Source organism: Lissotriton helveticus, chromosome 3_1 (assembly GCF_964261635.1).
Source record: "Lissotriton helveticus chromosome 3_1, aLisHel1.1, whole genome shotgun sequence".
NCBI lineage: Eukaryota > Metazoa > Chordata > Amphibia > Caudata > Salamandridae > Lissotriton > Lissotriton helveticus.
The window spans coordinates 1,337,187,834-1,337,210,457 of record NC_136061.1 but is presented as its reverse complement, the minus strand read 5'-3'; positions in this window follow the sequence as shown (position 1 = coordinate 1,337,210,457).

The window sequence follows — 22,624 nt, the reverse complement described above, 5'->3', positions numbered from 1 at the left end:
TGTGGAACAGTCCGCGTCCACCACCTGGTCATCGTCGACACCTCCTGGTCTACGTGGCAGCGGAGACAAGCTTCACGACATCACCTGATCGCAACCTGACATCGCCTGGTTCCTTCCTGGTTCCTTCCTGGTCACTGGCTAGTGACCCAGACTCTGTCCCCTCTACTCTCAGGTACTCTTCATCTTCGATCCACCCTTGGATCCAACCGGACTTTTCTCTCCTGGTCGCCTGCAGCATCTTTTCTCCAAGGCTCCATAGAACTCCACGACGAAACTTGACACACTTTGACACCTATGCACCCGCTTCCTGTGGGTGAGGTAACGCGAGTACTGCGGTGCTCCTGTAGAGATTTACATCCCTAGTGTTCTAGTTTTAAGTGGTTAAGTTCTAGTCCAGCCGGAAGACTTCCAAATCTACAACTTTCTAACTTTAGGCACCCATTGACTTCTATTGGTGCACGCGTGTGCATTTAGACACTGCACCCGCACCCTGTGGGCCTCCTGCTCCCTAACTGCTGTTAGTCCAGTGTAGCCCCAGCAATTCCCAAGGCCCTCGGCCTTACCATTGTTCATGACGTGGTTCTTATACCACTATTTTAGTATATGGTTTTACGTGCCACCAGGGCCTATCCATATTTGTACAACTTTTGTATGTTATATTAAGTTACTTGTTATACGCTTGTGCTCCTGTGCTCATAAAGAGTTAAGGGCATTTATTTAGAAATAAATACATATATATTTTGAATATATAACCTGTGTGGTGTCCTTTCATTTGGTATTAAAAGGTTTGCATATGGTAAAACAGCTGGCTTCACATGCCCTCTTGAGTTTAGCCTAAGACTGCTTTTGTCCATGCTACCACTAGGATAGCTGGTCTATAAGGTTGACTTTACAACCATCATCATAAGGGTTGTTTGGACTGGTGCAAGGTGCTCACTAAATTCAAATTTCAAATTTCATATTTTATTTTATTTGTTTGATTAATTAAAATCTTACAAAAAGCAGCTAAAACATTACAGATATAAAATGCTAAAAACTATCCATATGTTCGAATAATTTTCATCAATCTGATATAAAAGTCAATCGATTAAAATTAGATTTTTGATTAATTCAATAGGTTCATATTCACACAACTCATAAATTAATCAAGCACAGGCTTCCAACTTTTTTTGGACCATAAATAGAAATTTAACGAAAGCTGAGTTAATTGGTAGGTCATCTGGATTTAAACTTGCCACTAATGCCTGCCTACAAGTCCTTACACCACATTCATTAAACATTTTCTTAAGTGTACTTTTTCTTTCCACTTCCAAGTCAGGGCAAAGACACAATAGGTGTAAGATGGCTTCTTGTCCTGATTTACATAGTCTACATAAACAGTTTTCGTCTGATCTTTTCCATGGTGTCAAGTGGCATAAGCCTGGAAAGTGGCCAAACCTAGCATTCATAAAAACTTGCTTGTTTTTTTTTTACCATGAAGTTTCCAGGTAGGTTTGAATCTTCTTTTTTTTTAAACCATTCACAATTGGCCACGCATGCTTTCGTTTAACTAAAATATCTTTATCCTTTGTCAAGGAGAGATAATCAGTTAGTTTATTTACCGATTTTTTGAAACTCAGCTGCACAACAGTGGTGTTCCAGATAGGTGTTATACCAAACTCTTCAATTGCCAGATTCAAGTAAGAGCTGGCAGTTAGCATCCGGTTATTTTTTATTTCAAGCCACAGTAGACGAGACATTTCGTTGTCCTGATCGTTCTTTATTCTGTTCCACACTTTCATTGTGTGCCCTTTCCTTGCATAACATTGGTTGTTTTGCCCAAATTCTAATCTCACTTGGGCTTGAGAGGCATTCTTTGGAAGAGAAAATAAAATTCTGTACGTTTTAGCGACTGAGGTGTTAATGATGTCTGCATCTTTTCCGAAGAGCACCTCACTGCCACATACGTTAGAGTTGGCAATAATTTTGCTGCAATTGTTTTTAATAAGGGGCGATAAGACAAGTCTCCAACGGTTCTCTGGATTGTTCTAAGTGCACTAATGAGGGAGTTTGCTTTCCTTTTAATGTCGAGTTTTTGTGACTCGAACTTGCCGTTATCATTAAAAGTTGCTCCCAAGTACTTATAGTCAGCTACTCACTCCAATTTTTTTCCTTGCAGGATCCATTTATGTGCGAGTGTTATTCGTTTGTTTTTTGTAATTACCATCACCTTGGTCTTAGCTTCGTTTATGTGCATACCATTTGCCACAGAATACTTGGAGATGCCATCAATTAGTCGTTGCGTCCCCACCTTTGTACAACTTAAGAGTATGACATCATCCGCGTATAATAGACTCGATATCTGAGTTTGAGCTAAACTTGGGGGGTGGGAATTAATCGTGTTTAATTCTGTGGTAAGGTCAGCTAAAAATAAGTTAAAAAGTAAGGGAGCCAACACACATCCCTGTTTAAGGCCACTCGATGTTGAAATTATTTTGGTTAATGTTGAGCCGTTACCCGTCCTAACTCTAACCCAGGTTACGGACTGCAAGAGCTTAATCATCTTTAGTAGATTTTTTGATGTTCCTCTAATTACCGGTTTCCAACCTTATCTTTCTGGTGTCACTCGTAATTCCCACCGGTTTGTTCTAACACGCTTAAGGCTGGGAATCGTACACCATCTTGTTGCATTCCCCGTTATGAAAGCCAGATCTGATACCGTATGCCCTTGTGATAACATTTCACGCCAGAGCTGCTGTCATTTTTTATTGTTTTGCAAATTTTATCATTTTTTTAGGGTAATATATTTAAAACCGGTCTTTTTAAAAAACAATGTTCGCTCCACAAAGAATGCTTTACAGCTATTATATTCCCTAAAGGATCTAGACACCTGTTTTTTTGTAGCATCATATATACTAAAATGTACAGCTGCCATGAAGGCCATAGTCATCTGATATATCTGACTGAGCTCTGATTTAACTTTGGCTTCCTGTCTGTATATTTGTATATTTGTCTATATATCTGTATATATTATAAATGAATTAGCTTTTATCAGGCAACAGAATGTGTATTGTCCAAACCCTAATCTTATTGGTTAAATTGTGTTTTTAAGTAATATCAACTATGCTTACGATGATTTTTAGATAGTTTTAGATTTAGTGATTTTAATGTAATTTTGGAAATATATGTTATATACAAATTTGCTGCTTGTATGGTTTGTTACAAATCGAATAAAAGCTTTTGAACTGAACTGATATTGCTTGTTTAGTTAGTTTGACCCATAAAAGTTCTCTGTCAACACAGTCGAAGGCAGTTTTAAAATCTACAAAACACAAATATAAGGGTTGTTTAGCTAGGATTGCTTTTTCGATTAATATTGTTAATGTTAAAAGATTTGTGACGTACCAAGGCCTTTGATGAAACCTGTTTGATTTGCTGGTAATACCTGATTCTCTCTTGCCCAGTCGGTTAGTTTCGCCAATAAAATTCCAGCAAACAGCTTTGCATCCGTGTCCTGTAAAGTAATTAAGCGATAATTTGCTGGATGTTGCCAGTTTCCTTTCTTAAATATGGGTGTTATAAGTGATCCTTTCCATGATTTCGGGATTTGTTCCCTCTGGACCACATCATTAAAAACGTCTGTAAGATAGCTTGACCTGAAGTCGGGCGCTTCTTGGAAAAGTGCAAAAGGGATGCCATTTGGACCAGGGGCGCCGTCTTTTTGCTTTTTTATCAGACTTGCCACTTGACTATTGGTTATTAGGATCTCACTATCTCCTTCATTGTCAACTTGTGTGAAACTTGGGTCGACAGTGCGTTGTATCAGAGACGATTTGTTTGGATTTAGATGTGCTTTGAGGAACATCACCCATTCTTCTTCGGATAGACTGGTTCCAATTCCGAGATTATTTGGTCGAGCTAGACCGTTAATTAGTCTCCAGAACTCCCTTGAGTTTGCCAATGTGCTTGCATGGAATATTTTTGTCCACATATCTTGTCTGGCTTTGCTTTTTTCATTCCAAATCAATTTCTTTAATCTGCAGTTTGTATTTCTCAGTAAAGCAGCTAATTCATTGTTGTATGGCGACTTCATTAGTTGACTCCTCAGCCGATTTCATGTACATCATGAGTTTCCTTACAGCATATGGAAGGAAGATGTATTTTTCTCTGCCTTCTCTTTTATTACTGTTCACACCTTTCCTTCTTTGTGTTCCTGTTGTTTTAGCATTATCAGTGACTACTTTGTGGGGGAAATTTTCCCATCGTTCCATGAGGTCTATGCTTGTTTCTTCATCCATGGATTCTATCACTAGTTTTTTTGGCCATCTGTTGATCTCATCCGTATTTTCTGATTTCCATATAAGTTTCTTGTAATTAATGGTACAGATCTCACATGGGGTTGTCTGGAAGGTCTCAGATTTTGAGCACAATATATTTATCTCAATAATTTGCTGGCTATGATCACTGTCCGTGACTTTATTCAAGGTATAAGATGTCACCTTTTTAAAGATAGATAAAGACGTCAGCATGTAGTCAATTCGTGAAGTACCGTTTTTAGAATGAAATGAGCAAGCCGGTGGAGAGTCCGTTCGAAATCTACCATTCAATATTCTAAGGCCCTGCGCTTCCATATCCTTCACCAAGTTTATCCCTATTTTATTTTGTCGAATATCGTTTTTAGATCCCGTTATTGGGTCAGGGATTGCCCATTGATGATTTTGCGATTGAACAAAGTCGCTCCGTACCATTGGCATTAGCAAGTTTGGTTTGAAATCCCCTGTTACAATATAATCTGCCAGAGGGTCTTCCAGAATTTGCTCCAATAAAAGATGATTTAGGGCAGTAGTCAGCTCTTTCTTTGAGGTTCGTTTTGGTGGTATGTAGACATTTACGAGAGTCAAGGTTTTGTATGGCATACTTTTACAAGCTTTATAGCGAATTTTTACTGCGAGAAGGTTTGAGTTATTCGTATGGATTAACTCATGTTTTGCTTCTAGGTCGTTTGATACAAATATTGCTAAACCTCCACAAGGGCGTCGAAATTTCTGATATTTAACAGCTGGTTCAAAGTATCCCGTGTGATGTTTTAACATAAATGGGTCTATAGACCAAGTTTCCTGCAGTAATATTATTTGAGTTTCAGTTGAAAATCCTTGAATTTTAGCTTCCTTCCATTAGCCACAGATCCCATTTATATTCCATGAGCATATCTTCAATTTTGTGAAGGCCGTGGTCTTTTCTTGCACTTGCTCTTGTCAGTTGTCCTGTGTACCATGGAGGGATTCCATAATCCAGTGTTTATTTGCCTCATTTGTGTTCTATTCCTCTAATGGTATCGAACCGAATCTAACTTCATTATTTGATTTCCCCAGGGGATTTTTTAATATGGAGAAGACTGGTTTCCTTTCACTGGACTGGGATTTTTTTGTATTGCTTCCAATATTTAAAAGGGGTGTTGGATAGACTATTGGCGGGAGTTGACTTATCAATATAGCCCAATCACGAAAGCATCCATGCTCTTTCAGGATAGAGTCCGCTATTGGCCCGGTAGGTACTGTTAGTGTTAGTGGCAGTGTGCCATCAGGATTTGCCTGAAAGCCCACTGTTTCAATGTCTTCTGTTGTTATTCTTTCAAGAGTTGGTAGATTTTTCATTAGTAGGAGGATTTTTGCTCTATTAAGAATGTCATGAGGTCCTCTTGATTCATATAATGGCTTAAGGACTAGTTGTACAGTCCTTTTTTTATGTGGCATTACATCACTTATATTTTCCCTTTTTCTTACGTTTTCTGTCTAGGTAATCTGCCTGCTCAGACCTCTTTTTACAATAACTAAATTATCTTGCGTTTTTTCATAAATCAAACCATCAGTTTTTTCTTTTCTTAAGGGGCAGTTTGGCGTTTGTCCAGTATTCCCCATTCCTTTCCGTTTGGGGAGAACATCTTGTATGTTACAAGTTATGAGTTGACTGAGCAAGTTTTTTTCATGCCGATCATTCGGAATTTGGTTCGATGGACGCATGTGCCTCTGTGCGTCATTTTCATTAAACGATATGGTTCCATACTATTGTGACAGCCTTACTCTGTTTCCCTCAGTCATACTCTGGGTTTCATTGCTTTGAAATCCAGGAAGAATGAGATCATTTATTATATAGCCGTTTACATTAATTTTACTTGTTGTTTGTGGTGCCTTTTCTATTTTTTGCTCGACATCATTTAGACAGATGGTTAAATCAGAATAGTGAACATCATATACCAGGCCAACTTCTCACAGCCTTCACGCTGAAATCGTTGCCAGGCCTTAGATTTAGGGTGCACCAATTGTGAAACACAGTTGGCATGTACGAGCCAAGGGCCGGATTGTCCTCTCTCTCTCTCTTTCTCTCTCTTTCTCTCTCTCTCTTTCTCTCTCTCTCTCTCTCTCTCTCTCTCTCTCTCTCTCTCTCTCTCTCTCTCTCTGTCCTTTGATGAGTGCCTGACACACCTCCTTATCTTGGGTATTGCCTTACAGGCTGTCACTTACAGATTATCCAGGGATGACCCAACGTGACTCTTCCAAATAGTTGTTTGGAGAGAAATTTGATTGTGATATTTTGTTTGGACTTTCAATGGTGAATGATTCATTCTGCTTTTTCTGTACTCACATGACTGTTACTTGTGATTCTGCGGCATTATGCAGACGATTTTGTTCATGATTTTGTTCCGTTGGTGTGCAGTCTCTTGGTCCAGGGGAGGTGGGGGGCCCTGGTGGGGTGGTCGTCCTGGGATGGGTGGCAGTGGGTGTTGTGGCCCTGTTGCATGATCGTTGGCTCCATGGCATCTGTTGTTCTTCAGGTGTGGCTCTGGGTTGTGCTCCCTTGGCTGCTGCCGGTTTTCATCTGACTTCACACCAGGTCAGAGCAGATGTTAATTTTCTGCTGCCAACACGCTTCATCACATGTTTAGTGTTCTTATCGCAGATCCGGCTGGTCGTTGGGAATGTTGAGGTGTGGTGTTGTCGCAGCTTTTTGCACAGGAAAGCCTACTCTTCATCTCATTTGCGATAGGTGCTGGGTCATCCGTTGCGATGTTTTTTGAGGATGCTATTGCCGGAAAACTGGTAAAATCGGCTGTTAGCACCAGCTTGTGAATGGGGCAATACATTTATTGTGACTTTGGTGGCGATAAAATGCGTAAAACTCTGTGATAACTCCTTGAGAATATGCCCCTAAGCTGCTTAACCTTTATAACTATTTTTAAGAACTTAGAGAACTTTTTACATATTTTAAGGACTTATAATGGTTTATTGGTAAGTTTTATGACATGTTTTACATTTTCCGTGCTTTTAGATGCATTATTTTTATATATATATATATATTCACTGAAAAAACCATAGGTTATAGACCATATATAGTTAGGAATTAGCATTTACAAAACCTTGAAAATTCACTGAAAAAACCATAGGTTATACACCATATATAGTTAGGAATTAGCATTTAAAAAACCTTATTTTACTCACACAAAACCATTGAAATTCCATATATAGTTAGTTGTACTAACTATATATCGCGCACCCGCAATCCACTGCTGATCATGTCACATATTACATCATTCATGACATGGTCAGTGACATCACTGATGACATCACTGATGACATCTCAAATGACATCACTGATGACATCACTGATGACATCTCAAATGACATCACTGATGACAACATCCAGTGACTGTATTTTTCTGTAAAGTTAAAATATGTCTTACATATTTAAGAATGAGTGGATGTATAAGTGTCTGGATGAAGGATTTAGTAGGTGCATGACTGACTGTATGAATGAGTGATTAAATGTGTCTCACTGAGTGCATGGGTTAGTGACTAAACTGTCTTAATTTGTGCATCATTATGTCTGTTGTTCTGAAAACTGCTGCATGTGTTGTTCAGTAGCTATATGAGTAACTATATGGGTTATTGATTGGTTGCCCAAGTATTTGTATGGGAGACTGAGTGTGTGTGTGGGTGGCTGGGAGGTGTATGACTCTGTGCATAGATGTGTGAGCAGTTGATTCACTAGATGTATGGGTTCAAAAGTGCATGTGGAAACAGCTGTATGGGCGGTTGACTGTGTGCATCATTGTATTGGTGAGTGAATGGATATCTCAGTGCTACATGTCAAAGTAAGTACATATGTAAAACACAGTACATGTGAGAGTTGACATATATAAATAACTGTGCAAAAGAGCCAGTGAATGTGTGAGTGGCTGTATGGATCATTGTGAACTTGTATCAGGGATTGTATAAGAGAGTAAATATGTGTTAGTATATGTTTGAATAAGTAAGGTGTGTATAACTGTATAGTTGAGGAAATGGAGGTGTGATTGATTCTTTGCATGACTGACTAGGTGTGTGAGTAACTCCATGGATGAGTGACAGTCTGTGAGTGTCTGTTTACACTGAGTGTATCTAAGGTTATATTAGAGTCTGAAGAGCTTCATCGTATTATCACATGAATGATGTCATCAGTGATGTGATCAGTAATGTCAAATGAGATGTCATCAGTGATGTCACTGACCATGTCATGAATGATGTAATATGTGACATGATCAGCAGTGGATTGCGGGTGCGCGATATATAGTTAGTACAACTAACTATATATGGAATTTCAATGGTTTTGTGTGAGTAAAATAAGGTTTTTTAAATGCTAATTCCTAACTATATATGGTGTATAACCTATGGTTTTTTCAGTGAATTTTCAAGGTTTTGTAAATGCTAATTCCTAACTATATATGGTCTATAACCTATGGTTTTTTCAGTGAATTTCATTGGTTTTTTAAAAGCTAATATCTATAGCTGTAAAATGTATTCTTCTTTAAATCCAAAAATATATTTTATATGTTTATTAATAAAAAAATTTTAAATATTTTTTTGTTTCGCTCCCGGTCCGCGAACCGGAAAGCTTTCCGTTAGCTTAAATTGATGCCGCGACCTGGTCCGCGAACCGGTAAACGTTCCGTTTGCGCAACTGCCGCTTTAGAAATCAACATCGTGACGCGTCGCGAAAGCGCGACGTATCGCGTTGCCGCGTAATGCGTCTTATGACGTACCGCGTTAGCGCACCCGGAAGTGCCCCGGGGCGCGGACCGAGGCGCGAAACGCAGCTCCCCGGTAGCGATCCGCGGCGCGTCGCGAAAGCGCGACGTATCGCGTTGCCGCGTAATGCGTCTTATGACGTACCGCGTTAGCGCACCCGGAAGTGCCCCGGGGCGCGGACCGAGGCGCGAAGCGCAGCGACCCGGAAGCTATCCGGGCGCGGACCGGAGCGCGTAACGTAAGCATAACAGGTCATGTGACTTGTTAATAACACTTTTCATTGGTTCATTTCACTTTTGGTTTCATAATCATGTAAGGCTAGGTCAGGTGACCTAAAAATAACACTTTTCATTGGTTGAGAACTATTGTTTTTCACAAATGATGAAAACCCCTCCTTCTTTCCTCACTCTGACTTTCATCATTGTGAGAGGAAGACCTTTATTAATACTTGAGAAATGGCTTCAGTAGTTGCTTCAGCTGGTGCACCCCCACCACCACCTCCACCTCCTCATGGGAAGAGAGGACCACCTCCCCAGGTCATGACCAACACAGAGGAGGAAGAAGAAGAAATAGAGGAAGAGGAGAGAGAAGAACCACAGTTCTTGGAAGAGATGCCCCGGGTTTCCCATAGGAAAGCCAGTTTCATCTGGCAGTTTTTTTCAATCCCTCCAGGGCAAAAGAAAGTGAATGCGAGGTATGTCACCTGCCTCATCTGCAAAGAAAAATTATCAAGAGGGACTGATAAAAAGTATAGTTATGGGAACTATACCATGCATAGGCACATGACCAGGAGGCATCCACTCAATTACAGCCGGGCGGAAATACGGGATAGGGAACAAAATCCAACATCAACTCCTGTGGCCAGGTCAAGATCGTCAATATCATTGACACCAGCAGAGGCACGGGAAACTGTGCCAAACATCCAAGATAATTTTGGCCACATGAAACATACTTGTATGCACTGTGGTGCGTTGATAGCATGTGGCAACATGAGTATCAATTCAATAAACCTAGCTTACAACAATCATAATTGCCCTAACCGCCCCCAGTAATTTTTTTTTTGCTCCTGTTGAGCCCTTTTCAATGCCTGTTTTTTGTTGTTTCCCCCCCCCAAAAAAACCAAAAAAAATATAAAATCGTTCAAAAAATACAAAAAAAACAAAAAATGTTCAAAAAATAAAAAAAAATATAAAACAACAAAAACATTAAAAAAAAGTTCTTTTCAGAACTACCTCCCCTTTCAAAAAAAATTGCTAGAATGTTTAGCACTCTGGCAAGCTCTATTTCTTTTGGTTCGCTTCCCGGTTAGCTTCCCGGTACGCGGACCGGGAGCTAACCCAAAAAAAAAAAAAAAAAAAAGAGTAAGTATAAGGAAAGTAAACAGAGAGTGATGTTAAAAGAAAGACAGCTATAGGGAGTAAAGAAGAGATACTGTTTAATAGATCTATTTACCGAAGAAAAGACGGAAGAGGGTATAATTGTGAAAAACAAAATAGATAAGGAAGTGAAAGAAAAAAAAAGAGAGTAGAACAATAACAAAGAAGAGTTTCTTGGAGAATGTGAGTGAATGTTCAAAATAAGATTAAAACATGGGGAATAACAGAGAGAAAAAATAGAAAACAGAAAACAAAAAATAACAGAAAAAGATTCATTGAAACAGCAAAGAAATGTAAGTAACATAGAGCCATATCATCAACATAGGCAATAAAAGTTTTGCAGCTTTTATCGTCAGAAATGTGTCGCTAAAGCCGCTTTTGCGGCAGAAAACTGCCGCTAAAACCACTTTTGCACCAGTTTTCTGCCAATAAAAACAGCAATCATTTTATTGGCTGTGTTCATAATATGCCCCTTAGTGTGCTTCAACTACACAGAGAAAGCATTATGAACAAGTAGTGATAGAGTGATCAGTCAAAGACACTAAGAGTAATAGAGACGGAGTGAGTGAACAAGAGTGAGGAACTATGAGAAGAGAGGGACTGAGAAAAAGAGTGGAAGGAGTTGAGTAAGTAGATAATAGAGAAAGGAATGAGGGAAGTAGAAAAGGCAGGAAACTGAGGGTTAAAGAAATGAAGCAGTGGAACTAATAGAAGTTAAATGTGATAGAAATGTAACGAAAAGAGTACAAAACATTTACCTTATAATTGTCGTTAAATTACTCACTTTTTGTTTTTATACTTTCAATCTGTGAAAGAGAGAACAAACATTTGAAAAATATTAAAACATGTATTTAAAAATTACAAAAGACAAGGGAAAAGATTGAAGGACAAACAGTTTTTCAACAACTTTGACACTTACAGAAGCTTCTGCTTCTCCAGGCCCCCTACACAGTCATAAAGATATACATTTTAAACTAACAGTATCTTGTTGCAGATGAAGTGAGGCCTATCTTAAAACATGGTGCATCTTTTGCATTGCTGTTGTCTCAGAAAAGTGTCGCAAGACACTAAAATTTTAAATGATTGCTTCAGGATGCCAATAAGATGTGTCCTATCCAGAGGTTTGTTTGAGGTGAGGCCTACTCAGGGTTGCAGATGAAATTTAGAGTTGTTGAAGAGTACAGAGAAGATAATACATTTGCAGGCCTACCAATGAAGTGAGTCATGTCCACTGCACTCTTGAACAAAGGCCAAACCTCCTCTGTTTCCCTGGACAGACCTAAACTTGATCTGCACAATGTGATTCGTAATGATAGGAAACACAGGTGATGTAATTGAAATACGTGCAATTTCTTTTGCTCATTTCACAATCACATCACTTGTGTTTCCTTTGCTTAGGTATCTCATTGTGCAGATGTAGTCCAGCATATGAAAGAGTACGCAGAAGTGCAGCACTGCATGCAACAACTTTGACACTTACAGAAGCCTCACCTTCTCCATGCCTCCTACACAGTTCTACATATACATCATAAATGCAAACAGTACAGAATTAATTATACATGTTAAATGGTTTATTTTTGCTGTTCTCAGAATGTATCAAAATTCACTAAAAACAGTGACTTGAAGGTATTCATCATATAACAGCGGGGAAAAAAAACACAATCAAAATGATTGTGTTTAAAAAACCCATACAACATAACAAATCAGAATTCAGAACTCCTTAAAGTTAACTTACTTTCCATGACGTCAAAGGATGTCCTATGAACAGCTTACACTCTGTTGTGCTGTTATTACTTTCAGCCCGCCACTTTCTGAAAGAAAACCTCCATCGTTTTTAAAAACATGTTACATGCAATAAATGACTTCTTGCTCTCTACCACAAGTTTCCACAAGGCCAAATCTTGTCAGAGCCATTTATAACTCTTGGATTTCTTGTAAGCCAATCCCGTCATTTGGCATTTCTGCAACTTTCAGAATTAAAATGTTGAAGATCATTTTCACAATCCTGGAATAGTAATATCTTCCCCTTCTTGCTCAGTCATGTTCTACATTTCCTATGACACTGATACTGCTTACTATGAAGCAGACTTACACTACCTCTATGACTACTACAATTATTTAATTCTCTACATCACTTTTAATCACAAAGCAATGTAAAACAGTAGACAGCATTGCAGACTTACATTCCCTCTACTCTATGTTTTGATTGGCTGCTTCAATTAGCTTATAAAAAGAAATAGTTTTTCTGAACTCATTCAAAGTGCACTTATTTCTCCATGACGTCCAGTCTTATGGTTAGAAGTTATGTCTCTGAACTACACTTATCCTCAAGGCCAAATCGTGTAGGAGCCATTAGAACTTCTTGAAATTCCACAGAGCACATCCCGAGATTCTTTCCCTAAAATGTTGGTTTTAAAAACACCAGGTAAGACTTTTTAAGGTCATACGGCAATTTTTTTGTGAAAATTAAAACAGAATCATTGCAGAATGACCAGCCATTTCTAGACTTTAAATAAGCTGTGTAATGTCCTGATGTTATTGAAGGACCGTCATGATATATAATTGCTGCAGTTACAAAAGTCCTTCCTGATATTGACAACAGCGAAGCCACAAAATTTTTAATTAAAGTTGTCAATTTTGTTCCATCAGGCCTACATCGTTGGAACATTAAAATGACATACTGGCCATATGTTCGTATAAATAATGTGGACATCATTTCAGATTTACATTGGCTACACTCCATGTTGTGATCAGCTGCTTTTACTAGCTTATTAAAGGAGACTGATTTACTGTCTGGCAAAGTTAAATATATAAATCTTTCTGAGTCTACACTAGTAGTACTTGATACCATACAGTTCTTGCAGTCATGCTGCCATTGATAAGAAAGCCCAAACAGCTGATCTACATCTACACCTTCAGCATGCAATACATCAAGCATATACATTAAAAACTCCTGACAATCTTGCTGAATATTTTGAGAGAATTGTGTTTGGCCTGAACATCTGTCTAACAGATTTCGAATTTCAGACACACTTTCTATGTTTGTTCTATCAGTGCTACATTTCTCTAACACAGAATTTAACAAACTGCAAAATCTTTGATCACAATTGACCACAATCTCTTCTTTTACATTTTCTAGAGAAAACAAAACATTAACCACTACATTAGCATAGCAGTTGACACCAGAACTGTTTTCAAATTGAAAACCAACAACATCTTCAACAGAATCCTTTTTGTTTCTGCTTATAATTTCAGGTTCATCGACTTTTCGTCTTTTTGCTACAACCTCCCCAGTATTGGTCACATTTCTTCGTTTCCGGCCTACCACACGTTTCTCAAACAAAGGATATTGAGGCAAATGTGGCGCATACTCTCTTCTTAACCTATTGTATTCCTTAACGCAATCTAGATCCGCACAAATGCTTGTGACATCACACTCAATCAAGTACAATCCCGATAAAGTTCTAACTCGTGACAATGCCACATATGCCATACCCTCCTTGAACACAGAACTGCCAATATTCACCAATGCACTGTCTACACTTAAACCTTGCGATTTATGGATTGTCACCGCATATGCCAAGCAAACAGGAAACTGCTTACGGCGAACATATAAGTCTTTTACAAGCAAAAATCTAGCAGAACAACGACCAATTAGCTGTACTTCCTCAATGCCATCAAATTTAATTTTTAAAAATTCAATTCCATCTCTATTTCTGTATTTTACAAAATCAACAACATTACCCATTGATCCATTTACCAGACCTCTTTCAACATGTAAATTCCTTCTTAAAATTATACGGCAGTTCAAGCACACATTCAGAGTCTTTTCAAAACCTGCAGTTTTAGATATACTCTACTCTAATGAATCCAATTTTGTTTTCAGATTCTCAGACAAAATAATTGTTGATCCCATATGCTCTACTCTGTCAATAGCTTCCAGTTTCACAATCTCTTGCTTTTCTAAATGCAACATTTTGTTGTTGAATTTGGCACATTCTGCAAGAGTTGGCATCAAACATATTCCAGATTTCTTCTCAGTAATTTTCTGAAAAATATTCTCAGGCACAACATCTTGTTCTGGATATAAATTTGACAGTAATCGTGCATGTAAAGCTTCTTTCCCATGCTCGGTCACTTTTCCAATTCTAACATCTTGTAGAATAGTCTTGTAAACTTCATCCTTCGCCTGACGCATATTTTCATGCAGTTCAGCATAATTGAAGTTTAACCATATATTGACGTTGCCAATGCTGCCTAGGCACTTCCTGGTATCTTCATGCGTGAGCATTTTGAACACAGGTTGCCCTTTCACTGGTGTCAGCTGCAGAAGATCTCCGAAAACAATGATGTGTTTGCCACCAAATAACACATCATACTCTGTTTTGAGAACTTCTTGCATTCTCAAATGCACAAAGGCAAGCATGACATTGGAAACCATGCTTACTTCGTCAATGATAAGAAGTTTCATTTTCCTCAAGATTCTTGAAACTTCAAAACAAGCATCTCCAGATAGCTTGTGATATTGTAATTTGTTGTCATGCTCCACTGGCAGCATCAGTAAACGATGTAAAGTAATCCCTTTAATGTTATGTGCTGCCAGTCCAGTTGGAGCGGTGACAACACAAGACAGCGATGACTCTGTCCTTTCCTGCAAATAGCATGAAATTGCTTTAATGAGGAAACTTTTTCCAGTTCCCGCTTCTCCACTCACGTACAGTCGGACAGGCTACAACGACGTACATGAGCACTCTTTCTTGTCATGACTTAATCCATGATCAATTTGCATGGTAACTTCGTCATATATTTTCCTCTGCTCAACGTTGAGTTGTCTTTCCAACTCTTCTAAGTTAACCGCATCCTCCTGAGCATGTGCCATGGCTCTTTCCACTTCATTCATAGCAGTGGCAGCTTCATTTTCGATAACAGGTCCTCCTAGTGGATCCTGACTCAATGAAGCAGAACTCTGACTGTCCTGAGAACTGTCTCTGGCAATCTCGGCTGCAATCATTGCTTCCTGCTCAATTTACGCATTCAACATTTGTACATATTTGGGAAAAGCAGGACATTCTATGGTCTCCTTGGCGGCATTGAAAAAGTCTTCGTAACAGAGAAAATCTCCAAGCAGTTCCTCTTCTGCACGCCAAGGCTTGAAAAGTTGCAAAAGTGCTAAATAGAAAAACTCCTTTTTTTCAGGAGATTCGCCACTCAATTTTCGATGGTTTACCAAGTGGCATTTTCTTTGCTTGACCAGACATCCCTCACTTCCTATTACAGCATACACTCCTTTCTCAGTATCTTCTTTGATGTTCCTCTTGAATATGTAATTTTGAAGAACCTCATACAGACAAACATTCTCGAGGTGAATGCTTCGATTTGGATAATATGTATCCAACATGTTGGTCTTCAAAATGTCGGTACTGTTTGGCTCCTTTTCCGCCAAATACTCAATTTCCCGTACAGGTTTGAGAACTCGATTACGCGTTGCAGCAAGACCAAGACTCGCCCAAATGATACTCCTGGACTTGGCATAGAGACTTGCTGAAGACAACCGGTCAGAACATTCGTACGCTCCGATTTCTCGATGCGACAACATCTTCAGACTGAAACTGTACAACTTCTTGCTGAGGCTCTTTTCATGGGAAATGTCCTCCCACATATCCTTCAATTCTGTCTTCTCTTTTTTGGTGATGTAAGACGTCACATACCGAGCCACAGCCATACAGTTATCAGCCACAAACTGTATATCCATGTTAGCATTCCACATGGACAAAATCACTGGGTTGTAGTCGTTGATGTACTTGGACTCTTCGTTCCTCTTCAAATTGTATGTGTTTTTAGGTGATTTCTTCATCACATTATGTCGCAGCGAAGACATCAAACTGTTTACTCTTCCTTTAGAAATCACCGGTCGTGGAAAGCTGAAACGACATTTGGTGTAGAACTTGTCCTTGTTTCGGAATTTACGAAGACAGTACTTTTCACATCGATGGCTTTGGAAACGCAGAACTTTTTCTCTTAGGCTTTTCTTCTCCTTTGCGTTTGGAACAGCACACGTAGAATACTGTTGTATAAAACTCATCACTGAGTCTTCTGGATCCGTTCCAAATTTAGGTGCATCCTTGATCCACAGCAACATATGTATATGAGGAGCACCTCTTGCTTGGTACTCCTTTCTCCAGAAGAAATCCAACACCTCTCCAAGAGGTGGATTCTTCTTATTCATGATGAAAGACATCATAGCTTCAAATCTATGATTGAAGTACCTACATACATTGACTGGATCCAAAGAGCACAGTTCTCCGGGTGTCTTGAATTCGATGTTTTCTACGTTAGCATTTGCCTCTCGTAGAAATTCAAGTAAGTCTTCCCAGCCATACTCGGCACAGCTCAGAGTGAGGAACCATGTGGGAGTACCTAAGTTCCTCAGCATACATTTTAAATCACCATGACGACGGTACCAGTACTCATTAGTACCACGCTGACACGCCATGAGATTAATCAGGTGAGAATCCAAAATACTGTCTTGGACATTGACTTTATCCATAAAGTCACTTGCCGAGATGTTTTGCATGTGTATACCACTTTTCAAGATGTGGTTCACTGCATATGACAGTCCAGACAGATCGCTTTCAAACAGGAGATGAAACAAATAAGGAATGCATTGTCGAAACCTAGCATCTCCTGCATACAATCGCAAAGTCCGGTATTCAGAAGCAGGAATTTGATGAGGTCGCTCATCATATCTTCCTCCCTGACCTGTTGGAAAAAGCTGTGGGAAACACCGAGCTTCCAAACTTTCCTCCCAAACACTAATGGGACTCCCTTTGGCTTGTTTCATTTGAAACAACTCAATAGCATTCCCCATGACTTCCTTGGAATGCAAAGGATGAACACTATAATGTTCATATATTTCTTCACTAGTAGAGGGTTCTACTTTCTCAATTTGACCAGCACACAAATCGCTATCCTCTTCCTCACTTACTTCCTCTTCTGCAACATATACATTCTTATAGTATTTTTTTTTTTTTTCAAATACAATGTTGCCTTTTTAACTTTCCTAACATCCACTAAATCTTGCCATATTTTCTTATTCTTTGTCGGAACCCCATTAACTAAGATAACCAGAGGTTCCTCTTTCACTTTTTCTACTCCAATTGTGTTAATGTTTTTCTTCAAATCTAGAGGCAAATAAACAACTCTTCCCTTTAATCCTCTCTGTAAATCTGATGGAGGCAATTTCCCTGTCTTTGGCTCCATTCTTACAATAGCCTGAAAGGGATGGATACTTTGAATCAAAATAGATTCATAAGTATTTAAATCCTTCAATTCAGAAGGAATCTCAACCAATTCCAGATTATTATGAACTGCTCTAGCAGGCATCTGGTTTTGATTTAATTTGCAACAACAATAAGTACACACACGTTGATCCAATCCCAAATCAAAACAATTTTCTACCATCAAGTATGTTGCGAAATCCTTCCATTCACTACTATTTTCCCTTTCACTTTTTGCATATAAATCCACTAACTTAGTCTGATTCTTATAATAAGTGCGTCGACAACACACACAAGTGAAATTTGGCCTCTCACTTGATTTGACCTGAAACGTGGCAATTTCCCTCTGAAAAGTATCTGTACTGGAAACCTGTACACTATCTTCCACATCACCCGCTTCTTCTTGGTCAATTTCAACATTCTCCTCTTTATTTCCAAAGTAACAAAACTCAATTTCTTCACATATATTCTTCACATCTATTTCAGAACCATGCAAAAGAGCAGCACATAATTTTTTAAGCATAATTGCTGGACTCTTAGCATAATACAACATTCTAACTAATTTCCTCACTTTATTATGATGCACTGCTAGCATCCTGAAATGATGAAAAACACTCTGGCATACTCTCCTTGAAAGACAAGCCAGTGAATGACCATGCAAACCTGTCACTTCTCTCACTCTGCAAGGATCTAATTCTTGCAACAACCTTATTTTCTGCTTCAAACTTTTCTTATTAAATGACCGTACAAAATCACAAAGCAAATTGATGGAATCCTGTCGCACACTGCAAATACTACTACACTTCCAGGTGTACACAGGACCCTTAGCACGTCTTCCTAAAACCTCATTACCTAACACCTCTTCTGCCTCTGTTGTCACAAGTTTTTCTTTTTCAACTGGACAACCATCTTTCACTTCATAAGCACGACCACTGGTGTCAACTGCATGCACCAAATCATTATCCTGGAAATAACTCTCCTCATTAAAAAATGCCTCACAGCTTGAACTATGCATCCATTCTCCAGAAAAAACTTCACAAAAATTACTACGATTAACTATTCTCTTCCATCTACTATTTCTTTTGAAATCATAAATTGCCTTGTTTAGCTTCCTAATTCTATTGATTATCAAAATAAATAACTTACGTTTAATTTCAAATGCCTGATCAATAACTTTCTCAACTTTTTTTTTTCTCTTATAAAAAACCACTTTCTGTTGACCTTTCTTAATATTTTTTAACAAATTGCCAATTATCCTGTTGCGGAACATTCGTTTACGAATGTCCCTAAACTGTTGTTTCCTTGTACTATCATGCACAGAGTTATCTCTTGCTCTAGCAGTAACATTTTTGATTGGCCTTTCCTTTCCATTTGAATTGCTTCTCTTTTTCTGGACTGAAACATTTTCTGTTGTAATATTTTTTTTACTACAAATATTTCTTATGAATGTTTTTGTACTCTTACCCGGTGCTTTCTTGTTGACTTGACAAATCTTTTTGTTAGAGGACTGCTGCTTTTTTTCAATCACCTGCTGTCTTTGACGTTTTGCAGCCTTTCTCAGTCTTTCTTTCGTTGGCATGGTGAAATGTTGAAATGATCTGCAGTTGAATCTGTGGTAAAATATATTAAAAAATGTTATTAACCACTATTACCCAACAGTACATCAATAACAGTAATCAAAAACTTAAAACACTACTTTACATTTTTACATATAAGATTTTTTAGTGCATGGCAATTTTAGAATACAGAAATAGCAGAAAAGAAATGGAATTTATATTCATGTTACCTGTGCTATCTTATATGTGAATCTGATCTAATTTTATGAGCATATTTTAATATTTTATTGAAGACACTACACATAACCTGTTTTTGAAGGTGTCTTTATTTTTAAATTAAACGGTTTACATTTTTACTTTTTATTTATTATAAATTTTAAAAATAAATGTTTATAGTTCCATAGGATCAAGCAGGTCAGCTTCCCAACCTATGTCATATAATTCGGACAAATCTGCATCCTCATCACGTTCTTCTTCATCCTCAGGATTTAAATCATCCAAGGGATCAACATCCACAATTTGCGCCACAGAGAAAGGTCTTACATTAAAATGGGAACAATAACATCAGAGACAGTCAATTGCCTTATAAAGAAGCATACACCATTATGTCCTTGTCATAAATTTAAAAACAATTCCTTTTCCCCAAAAACGATTTTCAAATCATAATTTCAAAACACTGCACATGGGAAAATGACTTAAAATGTCCTTAAGACACATAAAAGCGTTTTTTGATTGCCTTTGCAGCATGTTTGTATCACTTTTAACATGGCTATGTAACACAAACATTCAAAATCTAAATTTGCCATGCACAGGTGGGAGCATATTTACAAGCAATTTGCGCCACAGAGAAAGGTCTTACATTAAAATGGGAAAAATAACATCAGAGACAGTCAATTGCCTTATAATGAAGCATACACCATTATGTCCTTGTCAGAAATATTATAACCATTCATTTTCCTCAAAAACGATTTTCAAGTCATAATTTGAAAAGACTCCACAGCTCCTATGCAGAAAAACACCCTGTCAGTACTAATACTTCACATTTTCTCCAATTACATTTTCTCAAAGAAACAAAATCTATTTGTAAAACACTTGAGACAAAGCAACATTTGAAAAACACAACTTTCTTCATAATTTTCTCCTTAAAGCACACTATTCTCTATCTAAATTAAAGAAATATTTTCTCACCTTAGCAAATACTTTGAGTTTCAAAACAGTCTCATAAACACACCAATTTGTCTTCAGCAGAGCAAAAGGTATGCACTCCAGAGTCTGCAGCTATCAAAAGCACAGAAATGCTGTAATTCTTCACACATATCTCTCATGTCACCCAATCAAAACTCTTCCCTCACTTTTTTTCAAATGAAAACCCTTCCCCCCTCTGCCATTTCATGCCTTTTCTGCATGGCAACCACCTCTTGGAAGACTTCTGGTGTTTGCAAGTTCACACAACAATGTTGCAATTGAACTCTGAACTCTCAGTGCACCTCATATCCAGTGCATTCTTTCATTTAATGATTTTTTCTTGACCACTCAAAATACATCTTTCAAACAACTCATCCATGCACCCTAACTTTCTGTTTTCAGCAATCAAAATCCACCAATCACTGTTACTGCTTCATTAACACAGAAACTCCACAGTTTTTTTCATTTTAAACTCTTATTTTTTCAACTGCCATTTCATTGCCACACTTCATCTGACTGCAGGAGAACCTTCTCTCACCATGTTTTCTGTCTGGATTGTTGGACATAGTTACATCTATTGGGCTCAGAGGTATGCTGAGAACAGGAATTTACCTAACCTCAATTTACAAGATGTGGAAATTAAGTGGTTTGGCCACAGAGGATTAAAATGTCACCAATTGATACCATTGGTGAAAACCTTTATGCATTTGCCAAAACCTGACCTGTTAATTGTGCACTGTGGAGGTAATGATTTGGGCACTTTGACTGGGGTAGGTCTGGAAATGCTTTTAAAGGACACCTTTGAGCAATTGATGGCACTTTTTCCTCAAACTGCCTTGGTATATTCAAATATATGCCAAAGACAGAAATGGAGGTGGTCAAACCAATTTTGTCCACAAATTGAGAAGTCGAGGAAGCATTTAAACAAATCTGTTTCAGCTTACATGAGAGACCATGGAATGGGCTCCCTGTACAACAATAACTTGCGTTACTACATGCAAGATATCTACAGAGGAGATGGAGTTCACTTCTCAGATGAGGGCAACAGAATTTTCATTCTGAATTTAAGACTGTGCATTGGTACCTACTTATAAGTACCTAAATGTACCATAAACCCAAAAGCTCTTCTCAGAGCTACCCTACATCTGATCACTCACAATTATTATTTTACTCTAACATTTTTCACTAATTTTCAACAAAGTACGCTCCCTGGGGCGCTTCCCGGTACGCGAACCGGGAGCTAACCTCGCGAATTTTTTTTTAAAAATGTTTTTTTTTCGCACATATAAGCCTCCTCAGCCACCCTCAGAAAACCTAGGGGGTCAAAATAAGTCTACCGTGCCCCCTTCTACCCATTCTGAACATTATTTGCCCTCCATCTTGTATCTTAATTCGACCGAAACACAAAATGGTGGACTCCCGTAACGCTTAAGGTTCGCAAACCGGGGCGCTCACCAGTTCGCGTACCGGGTCGCTCCCTGGGAAGCGCACCATCAAAAAAGGTGGGAAAGTAGTTTACAGAAAAGCGACTGGAGACAATTTCACCAAATATAGATTAGCTCATACTACATACCAATCCCTACCATTTTCACAAATTTGATTGGAATTCCATTTAGCCATTTAGCCTGTAGACCTCTCTAAATACCCTGAGGTAAATTACTTCTCAAAACACATCTGAAGTGTTGGAATTGACAACCAATTAAAATGTTACTTTCATTTTCTACTTTTTTTACCTGACATTTGATTGGTTATGTACCTGAATATATATAAAGAAAGAGAGAGAAACACAGCCATTTTGACTACTACTTCCTGAACTACATTGCAAGATCATTTTCACTCACAACTTAAACTTGTTTTTAGAAGGTGAGATATTATTTTATAAATTTGAAAACATTTTCAGATAGTTATATACTATCCCTCTGTAAGAGTTAGACATTGAGAAAGGCTTCTTTATTATAATTATGGATTGATTTAGGTTTCTGTGGTATAATTATGAATTTACTTAGGCTTCTTCACAGGCACTTTTTAATAGTACTACTTCACGCCTGAAACCATACAGTGCCCATAGATTACTTCTCTGTTATAAACTCACAAGTACCTGTCTGAACTTAAACCCAACAGTGCCCTATCTCTACTGATATATTTATTTTTTATGCAAATTACAGCAATAAAATGGAAGGTGAGCAGAA